Source organism: Anomaloglossus baeobatrachus, chromosome 9 (genome assembly GCF_048569485.1).
Source record: "Anomaloglossus baeobatrachus isolate aAnoBae1 chromosome 9, aAnoBae1.hap1, whole genome shotgun sequence".
In the NCBI taxonomy this organism is placed as follows: Eukaryota; Metazoa; Chordata; class Amphibia; order Anura; family Aromobatidae; genus Anomaloglossus; species Anomaloglossus baeobatrachus.
This window is the reverse complement of record NC_134361.1, coordinates 134,547,676-134,563,023: the sequence shown is the minus strand read 5'-3', so window position 1 is coordinate 134,563,023 and position 15,348 is coordinate 134,547,676.

Sequence of the window (15,348 nt, the reverse complement as noted above, 5' to 3'; positions counted from 1 at the left end):
CTGGACCATCTAGAATATGGGGGGCACGTTCAGGGAACGTCTCCCCCATTTTCTGGAAGAGCAAGCTCTCCATGAGCAGTGTGGGTGCAGTAATTTGAGAATACTGCACTCACACTGCCCCGGTCCAACCTAGGGCAGAGTGACCTGCAGTAACCTCATTCCAGAATATGAGGGGCACGCTCACAGAACGTACCCCCCATTTTCTAGAAAAGCAGGCTCTCCATGTGAGGAGTGTGGCTGCAGATTACTGCACTCACTCTCCCCCGGTCCACAGTACAGCAGCATGTGCAGCAGCGAGGTCAGCGTCCCTGCTTGCAAGGATCCAGCTGACAGCCGCTGTGTGCACACGCGCCGCCAGCTTTCCAGAAGGAGGCGGTGTGATAGCGGGGACGGAGCAGAAACCAGGTAAGGTAACGGGGAAGACCGGGGGCTGACACGGGGTGACGGCGGGAGACCTAGCGGAACCTGGGGACAACTTTTCTGTCACATGTGATGTGTCACATGCGGCAGAAAGAGCAGGATGAATGCGGCCGCGTGCTACTGTGCGCTGCGCGCCTCCATCTTGCATGCTCCGGAGGGGTGAACGGGGGGTGGCTCTGGAGAACCGGAGGGGCTCCGGGGGACCAGTGGGCTCCGGTGTACCGGAGGAGGGGTCCGGAGGGGTCAGGGGGAGGACATTTCCCTGCGATCTGAAATGTTTGATCATTTCAGATCGGAGGGAAATGAATGCAGAGCCGGCGGCGGCGGCAGTTTTCGCCGCGCGTCGGCGCCATTTTGGATGTTCCGGAGGGGGTGGGGGTGGTGGGGGTTGATTTCTCTGGTACCGGGGGATTTGGGGGCACTAGGGGCTTATATTTCTTTCTCATCTGACATGTTTGATCATGTCAGATGAGAAAGAAATCAGTATTATTTGCCATTTTTTTTTTTTCATGTGTACGTCGGTCACATTGTCGGGGTCCAAAAAAAACACCCCGATTCATAATCTTGGGGGTCTCAGCTACCTCTGGTAGCTGAAACCCCTGAGATTTTCCGTCACTGGGGGGGCGCTACAAGCTTTTTCCGGCCTGACGTCTCAAAGCGTCGGAACAGAATAAGTACCCTGTTTTTCCGACGTCTTGAGACGTTAAGCCGTCGCTATGGGGTTAATATGTTGCTTCTGATATTTCCATTATTCCTGCAGGGTGCAAGATAAATTATAATGCTTTCAGTTAATAATGTTGCTAGTAGTGTAAAATGGTGTGTTATGCATTGTACTATATGCATTAATGTATGTCATTTAATTGATCTAATTGTTGCCTGTACATATTTAATGTTGTGTATACAGAGAACATGCCTGAGAAAGGGGAACGCATGTGATGTGTCTCATGTGATCTCTTGCCGGACTTACCTGTGCCTCCGATAGCTTACAGGTAACACTTTGCAGCTACTTTCGGAAAATGGATTTTTGTTATATTTACTGACGGGTGATGGATGCATTACAAGTTACATATGTCACAGTTTTGATATGCAAAGATTGCCTGTTGTATTCTAGTTCATTATGGAGAATATATGGAAAAACATTTAAATGGTGCTGTGTCCTTGTGTTTTTTTCTGTTAGAATAATCAGCATCACTGTCCCCATTGGGGTTCACAACCTAGATTCCCTATCAGTATGTGCGGAAACACACTCAAACACAAGTACAACACACAAACTCCTTGCAGATGTTGTTCATGGTGTGATTAAACCCAGGACCCCAGCGCTGCAAAGCTACAGTGCTAACCACTGAGCCACCATGTACAGTGCTAACCACTAAGCCACTGTGCTGACTTTACAGGGGTTATATAACATATATTATATTATAATAATCACTAATTCAGAAAGTAACAGAGAGTAGTAGAGATGGGTTTTTCAAAAGTGGTTTGATGTTCTTTTGCCTGTTTGTCCTGATGAACGGAGCAGAGTCTCCTGAAACGCGTTGACCTGAGCATGAAAATAAAGCAACATTAATCTTATATTTCCTCCGTCCCTTGGTCATTGGCGCGGCTTTTGAAAAACCCATCTCTACTACTTTCTGCTATCAGCCATTGGGGACTGCAGCCGTGACCTGGAGTTACATGCTTATACAGGAGTTGTGACTTTCACAACTTCCGTAGGTGAGTGCAACCACATCATTTAACCCCTTTCCTACTGGGGTAAGACCCTATTGCGCTTCTTTTTCCACAGTTCATATTTTCTAATTCAGAAAGTGAAAGATTATTTTTTATGAGGTTTTTTTTTGACAATATGATTAATGACATAGAAAATGATTAAAAAAAACAACAAAATTATATAGAAATATTTTTAATATGAACAACAGATCATTTTCTGATGACAAGTAGGCGAATCATTTTCTGATGACAATTAAGTCAACCTGTCAAGGTTCGGTTTGGTTCTTGTTCACAGACTTTCGCGGTGTTCGAAGAACATATACAAACACCATTAAATTCAATGGGAGGCAAAACCTATGTGTTAGTATGGGCTATTGAGACTGGTGTTAGTAAAGGCAAGTTAAGAAAGAAAATAAGGAATAAATCGGGGCAGTTTTTCACACGGCACACATTGCTTCCAGGTCCGCTCATTAACCCTCATACATATTCACTGCTTCCTTCACCCACAGGCAGTCCTGGTTTCTCTGATTGGTTGCAGTTAGACTGCGCCTCCAACCTGTTTGGCAGCGCCTGTGTTTGGTTGGAATCAAACACGCTGTCTGGGTCCCCTAATAGAGTGTAAAAATAAATAAGTAAAAAAAATAAAAAAAGTGGCTTAGGGTTCCCTGTATATTGATACCCAGCACAGATAAAGCAGATGGCTGCAGGCTACAGCCCCCAGCCGTGTGCTTAACTTGGCTGTGTATTAAAATAACTCATGTAGCTTTTTTAAAATTATTTAAATAAATAATTTTATAAACTGACTTTTGATACCCAGCCAAGATAAACCCAACATCTGGGGGCTGGTATTCTCAGACTGGGGAGGCCCATGGCTATTGGTGTTCAAATTTCAGCACCAAATTTGCATCTCCTAGCAAATTATGCATCATGTTTTGATGATTATTTTTGCCAGGATATATAGTATTGTTGCAGGAATTTGGCGTATAAATTTCAGCACCGTATCTGCATCTCTTGGCAAAAAAAAAATGTGGTTTTCAGTCAGGAGATGCAAATGTCATTGAACGGAATGATTTCACCTGAGGTGAGGTCACTGAGTTCAATGAAGTAACCTGAGGTCAGTGTACCTGTGGTCATAGGTCGGGTACTGTGGTAACCTATAGCTGTGACCCCAGATAAGCTGAGTGACATCATCGCACACAGCTGCGGCTCAGTCACTTTGTGCCTGAAGCCACAGTGTGCAGTCATGCTCTGTGCACATGCGCTGTGACTTGAGTATGCAGCAGAGCCGAGATTGTCATGGTACCTCATGTGGATTACTTTGGAACTATGTGTTTGGGGTTAATAAATAGGAGAAAGAAGGTGGGTGTTTTTGTAATTGATTTCAATTAAAGGATTATTTTGGTGTCATTTTTAAGTTCTTTTCACTTACAGTATTAGTCATGGGGGGGTTAAAGACGCTTCCCATTACTAATCTAGGGCTTAATGGCAGCTGTGAGCTGTCATTAATCTCTTATAATACCCTGATTTCCACTGGACCAGGGCAATGCGGATGGGCCTCCCCAGCCTGAGAATACCTGCCCGCAGCTGTCGACTTTATCATGCCTGAGAATCAAAATTGGAGGGGACTGCACACTGGCTTTTAAATTATTTATTTAAATAATTTAAAAAAGCCACATAGGCTCCCTCTTATATTGCTACATAGCCAAGATAAGGACATGACTGGAGGCTGCAGCTTGTAGCTGTATGCTTTATCTGCACAGGGTATCCTTATATGGGGGGACCCTATGCCAATGTATTTATTTATTTTTACACTATATGTATGGAAACAGCATGTCTTGTTCCAACCAGTCACATAAACTATTACACAGGCTGGGGGCGTGGTCTGACTGCAACCAATTACAGACTGCTGGTGAGCAGGGGAAACAGTAAATATATATGAGGGTTAATGAGCAGACCAGGAAATAGTTTTACAGTCACAAGGAGACTAGTAAATATGTCCTGTTTTAACCATTTTACTTACTTTTTTTTATTACAATGCTTTTCCTGTAAATTCACAGCCATGTGAATACTTGACATGGCTGTGATGGGGCCGGAAGTGGATGGGTTCCGCAAAAGTGGAAATGTAAACAGTTCCCGATCAAACATACACTTTGCCTATTTTTGAGAAAAGTGTTTGAATCTGATCCGCACCTGAACGAGCCAAGGCATGTGCCGAATTTTAGATTGATGAACATTTTTCAAACTAGTTGGCTCATCGCTAATGACAATGGTCAGGTCCTTTATGAAGGTTGACAAAAGGCTGCAGAGTGATGATGAGATGTATTTAGACGTCTTATCAATGTAAAGGTTATTCAGTTCCTTAATAGTCTACTGGATCAGACTGAGAAATTCCCAGCCTTTGAATAAATTGTAAACTTCTGTCCTTTGGCACAGTTCTGCATAGAATAAATATATTAATTTGCTTTTTTTTGCAAGAAATATAGTATTTATCCAGGGTTTGAGCCAATTGAAACAAAGGTATTGTTTACATTGAAGAAAATAGGGTTATGTGGTATGAAATTTAGCATAATTCCCAGCATATTTCAAAGCTTCCCCTTTCTTCACCTTCACAGATTCACATATAGTCAGTGTTGCTAAAATGTCACCTCATACAGTAAGTGCATTTTCCATGTCATAGGTCATATTTTTTCATTCAAGTTGCAAAGCCTGTTTTATTTACAAAATGTACCTTTCTTTATAGAAAATGTTACAATGCAGTGTAAGGCATATGCTGCACATTCATTGACAAATCTGTGCTATACATCTAGTGGCATCCACCAAATGATGGGGACTTTATTATAAATGCTACATGATAGGTGGGGCCCAGAAGGTTTCAATTAGGGTCATTGAGTATCACACCTTTTTCAAGAGGTTCATGACGCATCTATAAGGGATAAGCAGGTTACAAACCTAAAACTCCCCCCCGTTCCATATTTACTTAAAGACGATAACCACGACTTTATTGCACGAATGGCCACAGCTTTATTTAACCGTATATATGTATACCAAACTCGTAGCTCAACATACCACCCATTGTTAAACATGACCTTATACATATATACCCTTATAACCAAACCACCGATAGATCCGTCCGAGAGGCCAACCGTCATTCTTAGCCCCCCGGCCGTAACCTCCAACCGGCCCAGAGGACCACCTCGGCCGTGACCAACCGGCTCGAGGTGAGGGGTAATAACATTCCATCGTTAATTACCCCTACCCAGAACCTGCAGGACCTCCGCCCACAAGTTCCAATCCAATCCGAAGCCACTCCCCTTGAGCGACTTCGTACCAACAAACCGACTGTCGGTACTCCCAACCTCTCTGACGGACCTATCACCCCGCTGTGACAACAAAACAAAACTGCTCTTTTTTTTTTTTTTTTTTTTTTTTTAAAGAACCATCACCCTTTTCTTTCTTTCTTTCTTTATTTATTTATTTATTTTTTTTAAGGGCGGGCGGGTGGGACGCCAAAATACCAACGACAAAAGGGAGGTAACCTGGGCACATCCCCGTTTATACCTCCTACAACACGCCCACCCCTTCCCTGCTCTCCTCCAATCCCCCATGCAGTTCTTTCTACCAATCCTATGGCCCCATATACCACCCCATCCTAACCAACCCACTTAACCCCTTACTACCCTGCACCCTCCCGATCGTCATGGGGCCTGTTCACCCCTACAGGGCTCTCTGCCCATCTTGACGCATCTATAAGGGATAAGCAGGTTACAATGCTAAAACTCCCCCCCGTTCCATATTTACTTAAATAAAGATGATAACCACGACTTTATTGCATGAATGGCCACAGCTTTATTTAACCATATATATGTATACCAAACTCGTGGCTCAACATGCCACCCATTGTTAAACATAACCTTATACATATATACCCTTATAACCAAACCACCGATAGATCCGTCCGAGAGGCCAACCGTCATTCTTAACCCCCCGGCCGTAACCTCCAACCGGCCCAGAGGACCACCTCGGCCGTGACCAACCGGCCCGAGGTGAGGGGTAATAACGTTCCATCGTTAATTACCCCTACCCAGAACCTGCAGGATCCCCGCCCACAAGTTCCAATCCAATCCGAAGCCACTCCCCTTGAGCGACTTCATACCAACAAACCGACTGTCAGTACTCCCAACCTCTCTGACGGACCTATCACCCTGCCACAGACCGGCCAAGTGACACCTTACTTGGCCCGGGCCCTCCACACCCCCTGCGCTTGCTCCAGACCTTCCCTCAAACCCAACATCCACAAATCTAACCCCACGTCTGTGAGATGGACCCCATCTCGCCTTAAATACTGCTCGGTGGACTCCTCCAGTTCTCTATGTCGCACCACCAAACCACCGTTTCGCGCCACAAACTTGCCAATTGCCCGGTTCAATTTGCTCCGGGCCCTGTTAATACGGTCCAATGACCTCCCAAAACGCCACTGCGTCCGGGCTATGATATCCGACCATACAATTACAATGCCCGGGAACGCCCTCCACAAATGTAACAGATCCAGCTTTATATCTCTTTTCACTTCTCTCGCCGACCTCACTCCCAAATCATTATCTCCCACATGTAAAATCAACACATCCGGGTCGCGATCAATGCGGCTATAATAAGCCACCTCAGGGCGCACTCTACCCCAGGTCATGCCCCGAAATCCAAGCCACTTTACTCGGGCTTCCGTCACCGCCACTCTGAGCTGCCGACCGTCACGACGAACATCCGTCCGCAACGCTCCCCAATACACATAGGAGTGCCCGAGGATCCACACAAGGCATGGACCTTCAAAATATAAAGACCACGAATAAAAAAACAGCAACAGAAACAAGAAAATATTGCACACCAGAATAAAAATGCAAACAAGGAATCCACACTTACTAAACCATCACCTGACCAGGTGAGGTCTAATGTACAAACGAAACCTGGAAGATTCCCACCTCCCAATCCGTCGGATCCAATCCTCACTCAAACCCCACCTAGCGGCTTCCGTTGCTGCCCCAATCCGGAAGGAGTGAGATCCGTAATAACTTGGCTCCTCCCCCACCCGTGCTAAAGCCGTCTTCAGCACTGCAATGAATTGGAAACGCGATAAAGCAGATCCGTCCATATGCCTAAGGAAAACGCCAGGGTAACCACCTCGCACCCTTAAAAACTCCGAAACCTGTACCACCGGGCATAACTGGTGCCCCGGCTATTCAAACAACACTACTAGGCGCCCACGGCCCCTCTGATCCGTCTTTGAAAAACGGAGCCGACATTCCACCCTGTCCTCCCCCAGCATTACATCCTCCATCAACAAACCACCTATTGCTTGCTTAGTCGGGCTGACCAATTCACCAATGCGAAAGGCCCCAAAAAACGCCAATACAAAAGCTACTGAAAACAACACCTGCTCATAAGGGGACGAACACAACTCACCCAAACACCCCACCAAACGAACCAACAATGGCAACTACACCGGCCGCCTCGTGTCACGCGACTGCGCCCTCTTTCGAAAACCCTTCATCGCCTGCCATACCAGAAAATCCTTAGTCGCATCCCGAACCCCTTGCATATTAAACAAGAAGGCCAACGCCGCCAACTTGTAATTGTAACCAATCACCGAAACAGACCGACCTGCCGAAAAATCCCCACTAATCAACGTCAGGACCCTCAACACTCGACCCGTGTAACCAGGCTCCATGAAGACCCCACTTTCCAACTCTTCCCATTCCTTCCAAACCGACTGATATCGGCACCAAGTAGCCTCGGCCACCGATCTCCTAATTCCCTCAAACGCTACACCGATGCCAGGTCCCACAGCCATTCCGGGCAGAGTTCTCCATCCGCGTCCGCTCCCGGCACCAGCCTCCTGAACCTGCAAAACTGAAACCGAGATAGCGCATCAGCCACCTCGTTTTGAACCCCGGGCACGTGCCGAGCCAGATGCCTTAAATATCCCACTACTGGTGGAGACTTTGCCGACAGTGCATTGATGGAATGCACCACCGCCATGTTGTCACAATGCATGCAAACCCTTTTTCCTGCAAATGCGGGACCCCACAACTCCACCGCCACAATAATGGGAAACAGTTCCAGCAGCGCCAAGTTCTTTACCAATCCTTTTTCCACCCAAAGCCGTGGCCACTTTCCCACGCACCAGCGCGTCTGAAAAATTGCTCCAAAACTCGTCGCACCAGCCGCGTCCGTAAACAATTCCAGCTGCCTATTGGACAATGCCTCGCTTATCCAAAGGGTCCGCCCGTTATACCGGTCCAAAAAACTCCTCCCAGACCAACAAATCCCCCTTCATCACCGTGGTCACTCTGACAAAGTGATTCGGAGCATTCACCCCCGCGGTTGCGCTCACCAGTCTCCTGTTAAATATCCGCCCCATCGGCATAATGCGACAAGCGAAATTCAATTTCCCGAGCACTGACTGCAAATCCCGCAACCGCACCTTCTTAGCCCGGGACAAAAACCGCACCGACGCCTTCAGATCCAGAAGCTTCCCCTTCGGCAACCGGCATTCCATTGCCATTGTATCAATTTCGATGCCTAAGAAACACAGAGCCGTCACCATCCCTTCCGTTTTTTCTTTCGCCAATGGAATACCCAGGCTCCGCGCAATCCGCTCTAATGTAAATAACAACAAGGAGCAAACCGAAGAGCCCACCGGACCAATGCAAAAGAAATCATCTAAATAGTGAATCACTGAATGGACTCCTGCCACATCCCTGACTACCCATTCCACAAAAGAACTGAATGCCTCAAAATAAGCACACAAAATGGAACAGCCCATCGGCAGGCAGCGATCCACATAGTAATCACCATCCCACATACACCCTAAGAGATGAAGACTCTCTGGATGCACCGGGAGTAAACGAAAAGCTGCTTCCACATCCGCCTTTGCCATCAGGGCCCCCCGCTCTGCAACCCTTACCAACTCCAAGGCCTTGTTGAACGATACATAACAGACCGCCGACAACTCGGGTGATATCCCATCATTCACTGACAACCCTGCTGGATAAGATAAATGATGAATGAGCCGAAATTTGTTCGGCTCCTTCTTAGGTACCACCACAAGGGGGGAAATCCTTAAGTTGGAGAATGGCGGGTCCTGGAATGGGCCCGCCATCCTCCCCAACTCCACCTCCTTTTGCAGCTTTTCCTTCACCACCTCCGGATGTTCTTTTGCGGACCTCAAATTCCCCGGGCGAAACACCGGCGCCTCAGATTCAAATGGAATCCGAAAACCCTCAGTAAAACCACTCGCCAACAACTCTGCCGCCCGAACATCCGGATATCTATTTAAATAGGGAAGCGTCGCCTCTACCCTCACTGGCATTCTCCCTTTTTCCAGACCCCTCCTCTGCCTTTCCTTTACCTTTTTTGAAGCACCTGGCCAAGGAGTGGGAACCTCCACATCCGGAACACTCGTGTTTGAACTGACATGAGGCCCCGAACTTACACTGTCCCTCATTATGTTGCCAACAAGCCCCTTTTTTCTGCCCAGCCGGGGACCCGCCGCTCGCAACCGGGCTCCCGGCACCCCCTCGAAAGGGCGGAGCCGGAGCCGTCATTAATCGCATCCACAAGGAAATATCCTTGTGATCCCACCGGACACCCGGCCGCAGAGCCTTCCGTTGCCGGAACTGCTCGTCATATCTTAACCACCCTAAACCTCCGTACACTCTATACGCCTCCCCTATCGCGTCCATATATCCAAATAGGGCAGAACAATGTTCTGGCTCCTTTTCCCCGATCACGCTGGCTAAGATCGCAAAGGCCTGTAGCCAGTTAGTAAAAGTCCTCGGGGTCCACCTATACCTTCGTTTTTCTTCGTCCTTCTCCTTTTTTGAATCACTGGGCTTCACTTTGTCCAAATTAAACTTCTCCAAGGGAAGCAGGGAAAAAATTTCCACATACTCCCCTTTCCATATCTTTTCCCTCACCTCCTTTTTTAAATGTACCCCTAACGGACTTTCAAAACACACATAAATTTCACTCCGCGCCCTATCGTCCAACCGCACAACCTCATCCTCCTTTTCTTTCTCTTTTTCCGCATCCTTACTCGCGCCCACTTCAGCCGCCCCGCCGGCCGCCTGTTCCGCACCTACCGCCGAGGTAGTTTCTTGCACCGCAACCTCGCGCAGCGGCGCCCCTGTCGGCACCGCCCCCGAAGGGCCCACCCACGCCCCCACCGGAGACCCAGGCCCACTCCGACTTAACCGCTCCGCAGACAACCCCTGCAACACCCCCAAAAGCTGTCCCCAAAACTCCGGGCCCGGTAAACCCGACTGTCCGACCACACTCGCCCCCCGCATAACGCTCCCCGCGGAGGAACCCCCGCCCGCACTATCAACAGCATTAAACATATCTGTCGTCCTCTCACCAGGCTGCCGTTGAACCGAAACCGAGACAGCCGTAGCACGAACTTCCTGCTGTCGCTCCGTCCGACCCGCCGCCGCCATCGATCCTTCTTCCTCGCCGAATTCTGAAGTACTGCCGAAGTCCTCAGGGGGGACCAGCGAGGGGACAGCCTACACCTGGCGGCCGTCAACCCCCACGGTCACTGCACCCTGCTCCTCCGGGCGTCTCCTGTTGGACCTCTTCCTTTTGGCGCGACGTGGTGCCTTGCCGCCGTCCATCCTCGCCGTTCCCATGCCTGACTGCTGCGCCGCCGCTCCATCCTCTGCTCAGTGGGCTCCCACTCTGCCGACTGCATGAAGGCCGTCCTGTTCCTGACGCGCTCTGGGAACACCCCCCAGCCTGATTCTCGCTGGGGGAGACCGTAATCATGGACCGCATCCAAGCCTGCGGGCCCCCCGTACCCCTCCTCCGATCATCTCTGGCTGCCGCTCCGATCCACACTTGCCGCCCGTCCTGCATTCCTCCCCTGCTGCCTGCAGGGAGTCTCCTCTGCTAGTCCGGGACGTCGGGCTCCACCCCCGGCCTGCACTTCACCGGGGGCTGCCGCTACCGCTGCTCTGGTCCGGGGCCATTCAGGCCGCGGACCGGAAGTAGGCCTTGCCGAAGCTCCGCCCACCTCCGACCCGCGGGATCTCCGGCGAGGATTCCTCCCGGCGGCCGGCAGCTCCATAGGGTAAGATGCAGGGCTCCGCTGCCTCGGAGGGTCCCCGAAGGGGCTCCTGGATCTCAGTCTTCCCCTCCCACTGGGGGAGTAGTGCTCCGGCGGCCGAGCCCGCCGAGCACGTAGCATAGGCCCGGGCGCAGGAGCAGAAGGCATAACCGCTGCAGCACCACAGACCGCCGCCAGCTGCTCCCGCAGCGCATCCACTCCAAGGACCTCAGAGGCCCCGCGCACCATCTCCAGCAAAGCAGTCAGGTCAACCATAGCAGCTAGGCAGCGCGCACATCCTGGAGACACCAAAATACCAACGACAAAAGGGAGGTAACCTGGGCACATCCCCTTTTATACCTCCTATAACACCCCCACCCCTTCCCTGCTCTCCTCCAATCCCCAATGCAGTTCTTTCTACCAATCCTATGGCCCCATATACCACCCCATCCTAACCAACCCACTTAACCCCTTACTACCCTGCACCCTCCCGATCGTCATGGGGCCTGTTCACCCCTATGGGGCTCTCTGCCCATCTTTTTAAAAGGTCTATGCCACTTGCGCACACCCTCTAGCTTATGCCAAGGATGCCATTAGAAAATGTTCATACGATGCACTAAACACCAATAGTGTACATTACTTTTCAGTAATGGCCCCTTTTCACAAGCCTATTATTATGGGTTGTGTTATGTATTAGTTTAAAAAATCTAATATCACTGGATACCTGGAATCATTTCCTCTGTGAGTAGATAGCGAAGTGAGGAGTGAGCCAGTCTACAAGGAGACCGGGGCTCTCTGCATGTTTTCTCACTAAAAAAAACAAAGATGAAAATAATATAAACATATACCCTGCTGTAACTAATTAAAACCATAATGCATATAAATAAACATAGCGTACTTAGTAAACACTGTTTTTTTTATCAAAAAAGAGTAAAGCCATCCCACCACGACAAGGTGGATCCCAATCGGGAAAAGTACCTACACTCTCTAATATTAAAACCTCACCATGTGTCAAGAGACATTAATCTTAGGGATGAGCGAGTAGTGAAATACTCGGACTCGCTATACTCATAACGAGTAGGTCCTAATACTCGGGTACTCGTTACGAGTAGCGAGTCAAATGCAAGTCAATAGGAAATGCGAGTAATTGTCTGCTGGACCCTACAAAGCGGTCTGGGGGCTGTAAAATAAAGAATACAGTTAATAATAAACATTGCCATTATACTTACAGGTCCCGCGACGCGTCCTGCTGACTCTGTCTCTCGCCGCTTCTGCTTACAAATCCGTTCATCGCTGTCTCGTACGGTAACCAAGGGATCTTCCGTGACGTTATAGCATGTGACCAGTCACGCGTGAATTTTGAATGATCTCATTGGCTATAGACTGGTCACATGAACTATGACATCATCTAAGGTCCTGTAGTGTCTGCAAGCTCGCCCGGTACTTGGTGCTCGCCCGAGCATCTCAGTACACGGCATACTCGGCGAGCGTCATGTACCAGCGAGATGCTTGGGCACATGCTCGACTCCCCCTCCCTGCATGTTGGCGCTCTTTACTGAGTCAGCCCACATGCAAGGATTGGCTGCCACAGCCGATGAATAGCGGCGCCGGGGATCATGTAATCAGAGATCACCATTGCTATAGTAACCCGCTTGTGAGGTTACTATGGCAACGGCGGCAGCGGTGATGTCACCGCTTACCAACCCGAAGCCTCTGCTTACTCATTGACTAATTAGACTGCACAGAGAGGAGCAGCGTCTTCCTCCCCGTGCACTCTGATATAGTAGAGCTAGATGGGTTGAAGAAGATAGAAGACCAGGATTGTGGAGGGGTGAGAGGGAGTAATAAAGATGGAGTCCCTAAGTGTGTCTGTGTATTTATTTCTAATAAAGCATTTTTTCTCTGTGTGATGTCTTTTTTTAAACCCTTTATTGGAGAATCTTAATGGTCAGGTCAAACTTGGCCTGACATTAAGAATCTCGGGCTTTATACCAGCTGGTAAACAAAGCTGGTATTAACCCCTTATTACCCAGCGTGACACCTGGCACCAAGGCCGCTGGAAGTGTTGGATATAGAGTTAGAAAATGGCGCTTCTATAAAAGCGCCATTTTCTGTGGCGGCTGTGGACAACAATTTTCAGCTGGAAAGCCCAGAAAGCTTGGGCCACCGTGCGCTGCGGATTCCAGTCTTCAGCTGCCTAGTTGCACCTGGCTGGACCCAAATATTGGACAAAGCCCACGTCATTTTTTTTTTAATTCTTTCATGAAATAATTAAAAAAAGGGCTTCCCTATATTTTCAGTTCCCAGCCGAGTACAAATAGGCAGCTAGGGGTTGGGGGCAGCCCGTACCTGCCTGCTGTACCTGGCGAACATACAAAAATATGACGAAGCCCACGTCACTTTTTTTTTAGCTTTTTGGCAAAAAACTTAAAAAAAAAGAAAAAAAAAAGCTTCCCTGGATTTTTCATTGCCAGTGAAGGTAACATCAAGCAGTGGGAGTTAGCAGCCAGTAGCTGCTTGGATTACCCTTACCTAGCAATAGAAAATGCAGCAGGAGCCCATGTATTTTTTTTTAATTATTTTTTTAAATAACTTAAAAAAAAAAATGGGCTTCCCTGTATGTTGATTGCCAGCCAAGGTAATGCTAGGCAGATGTGGGTTGCAGCCCCTAGTCGTCTGCTTTATGTGCGCTGAGAATCAAAAAATACCGTCATTTTTTTAAATGATCTATTTGTTTTTATACAGCTATACTACCGTTCATAAGTTTGGGGTCACCCAGACAATTTTGTCTTTTCCATGAAAAATCATACTTTTATTTACCAAATGAGTTGGATAATGAATAGAAAATATAGTCCAGCCATTGACTAGGTTAGAAATAATGATTTTTACTTGAAATAATAATTTTCTCCTTCAAACTTTGCTTTCATCAAAGAATGCTCCCTTTGCAGCAATTCCAGCTTTGTAGACCTTTGGCATTCTAGCTGTTAACCTAATCAAATTATTTTGGAGATATTTCACACCATGCTTCCAGAAGCCCCTCCCACAAGTTGCATTGGCTTGATTGGGACTGTTTGCGTATCATACGGTCAAGCTGCTCCCACAACAGCTCAATAGGGTTGAGATCTGGTGACTGGGCTGGCCACTTCATTACAGAATACCAGCTGCTTGTCTCCTCTCTAAATAGTTCATGCATAATTTGGAGGTGTGCTTCGGGTCATTGTCCTGTTGTAGGATGAAATTGGTTCTAATCAAACGCTGTCCACAGGGTATGGCATTGCAAAATGGAGTGATAGCCTTTCTTAATCAAAATCCCTTTTACCTTGTACAAATCTCCTACTTTGCCAGCACGAAAGCAACCCCAGACCATCACATTTCCTCTACCATGCTTGAAAGATGGCATCAGGCACTCTTCCAGCATCTTTTCAGTTATTCTGCATCTCACAAGTGTTTTTCTGTGTGATCCAAACACCTCAAACTTCGATTCGTCTGTCCATAACACTTTTTTCCAATCTTCCTCTGTCCAATGTCTGTGTTCTTTTGCCCATATTAATCTTTTCCTTTTATTAGCCAGTCTCAGATATGGCTTTTTCTTTGTCACTCTGCTCTGAAGGCCAGCATCCTGGAGTCGCCTCTTCACTGTAGACGTTGACACTGGCGTTTTGCTGGTACTAGTTAATGAAGCTGCCAGTTGAGGACCTGTGAGGCGTCAATTTCTCAAACTAAAGACTCTAATGTACTTGTCTTGTTGCTCAGTTGTGCAGCGGGGCCTCCCACTTCTCTTTCTACTCTGGTTAGAGCCTGTGTGTGCTCTCCTCTTAAGGGAGTAGTACACACCGTTGTAGGAAATCTTCAGTTTCTTGGCAAGTTCTCTCATGGAATATCCTTAATTTCTAAGAACAAGAATAGACTGTCAAGTTTCACATGAAAGTTCTCTTTCTCTGGCCATTTTGAGAGCATAATGGAACCAACAAATGTAATGCTTCAGATTCTCAACTAGCTTAAAGGAAGGTCAGTTTTATAGCTTCTCTAATCAATAAAACTGTTTTCAGCTGTGCTAACATACTTGCACAAGGGTTTTCAAGCAATTTCTAAACATCCATTAGCCTTCTAACACAGTTAGCAAA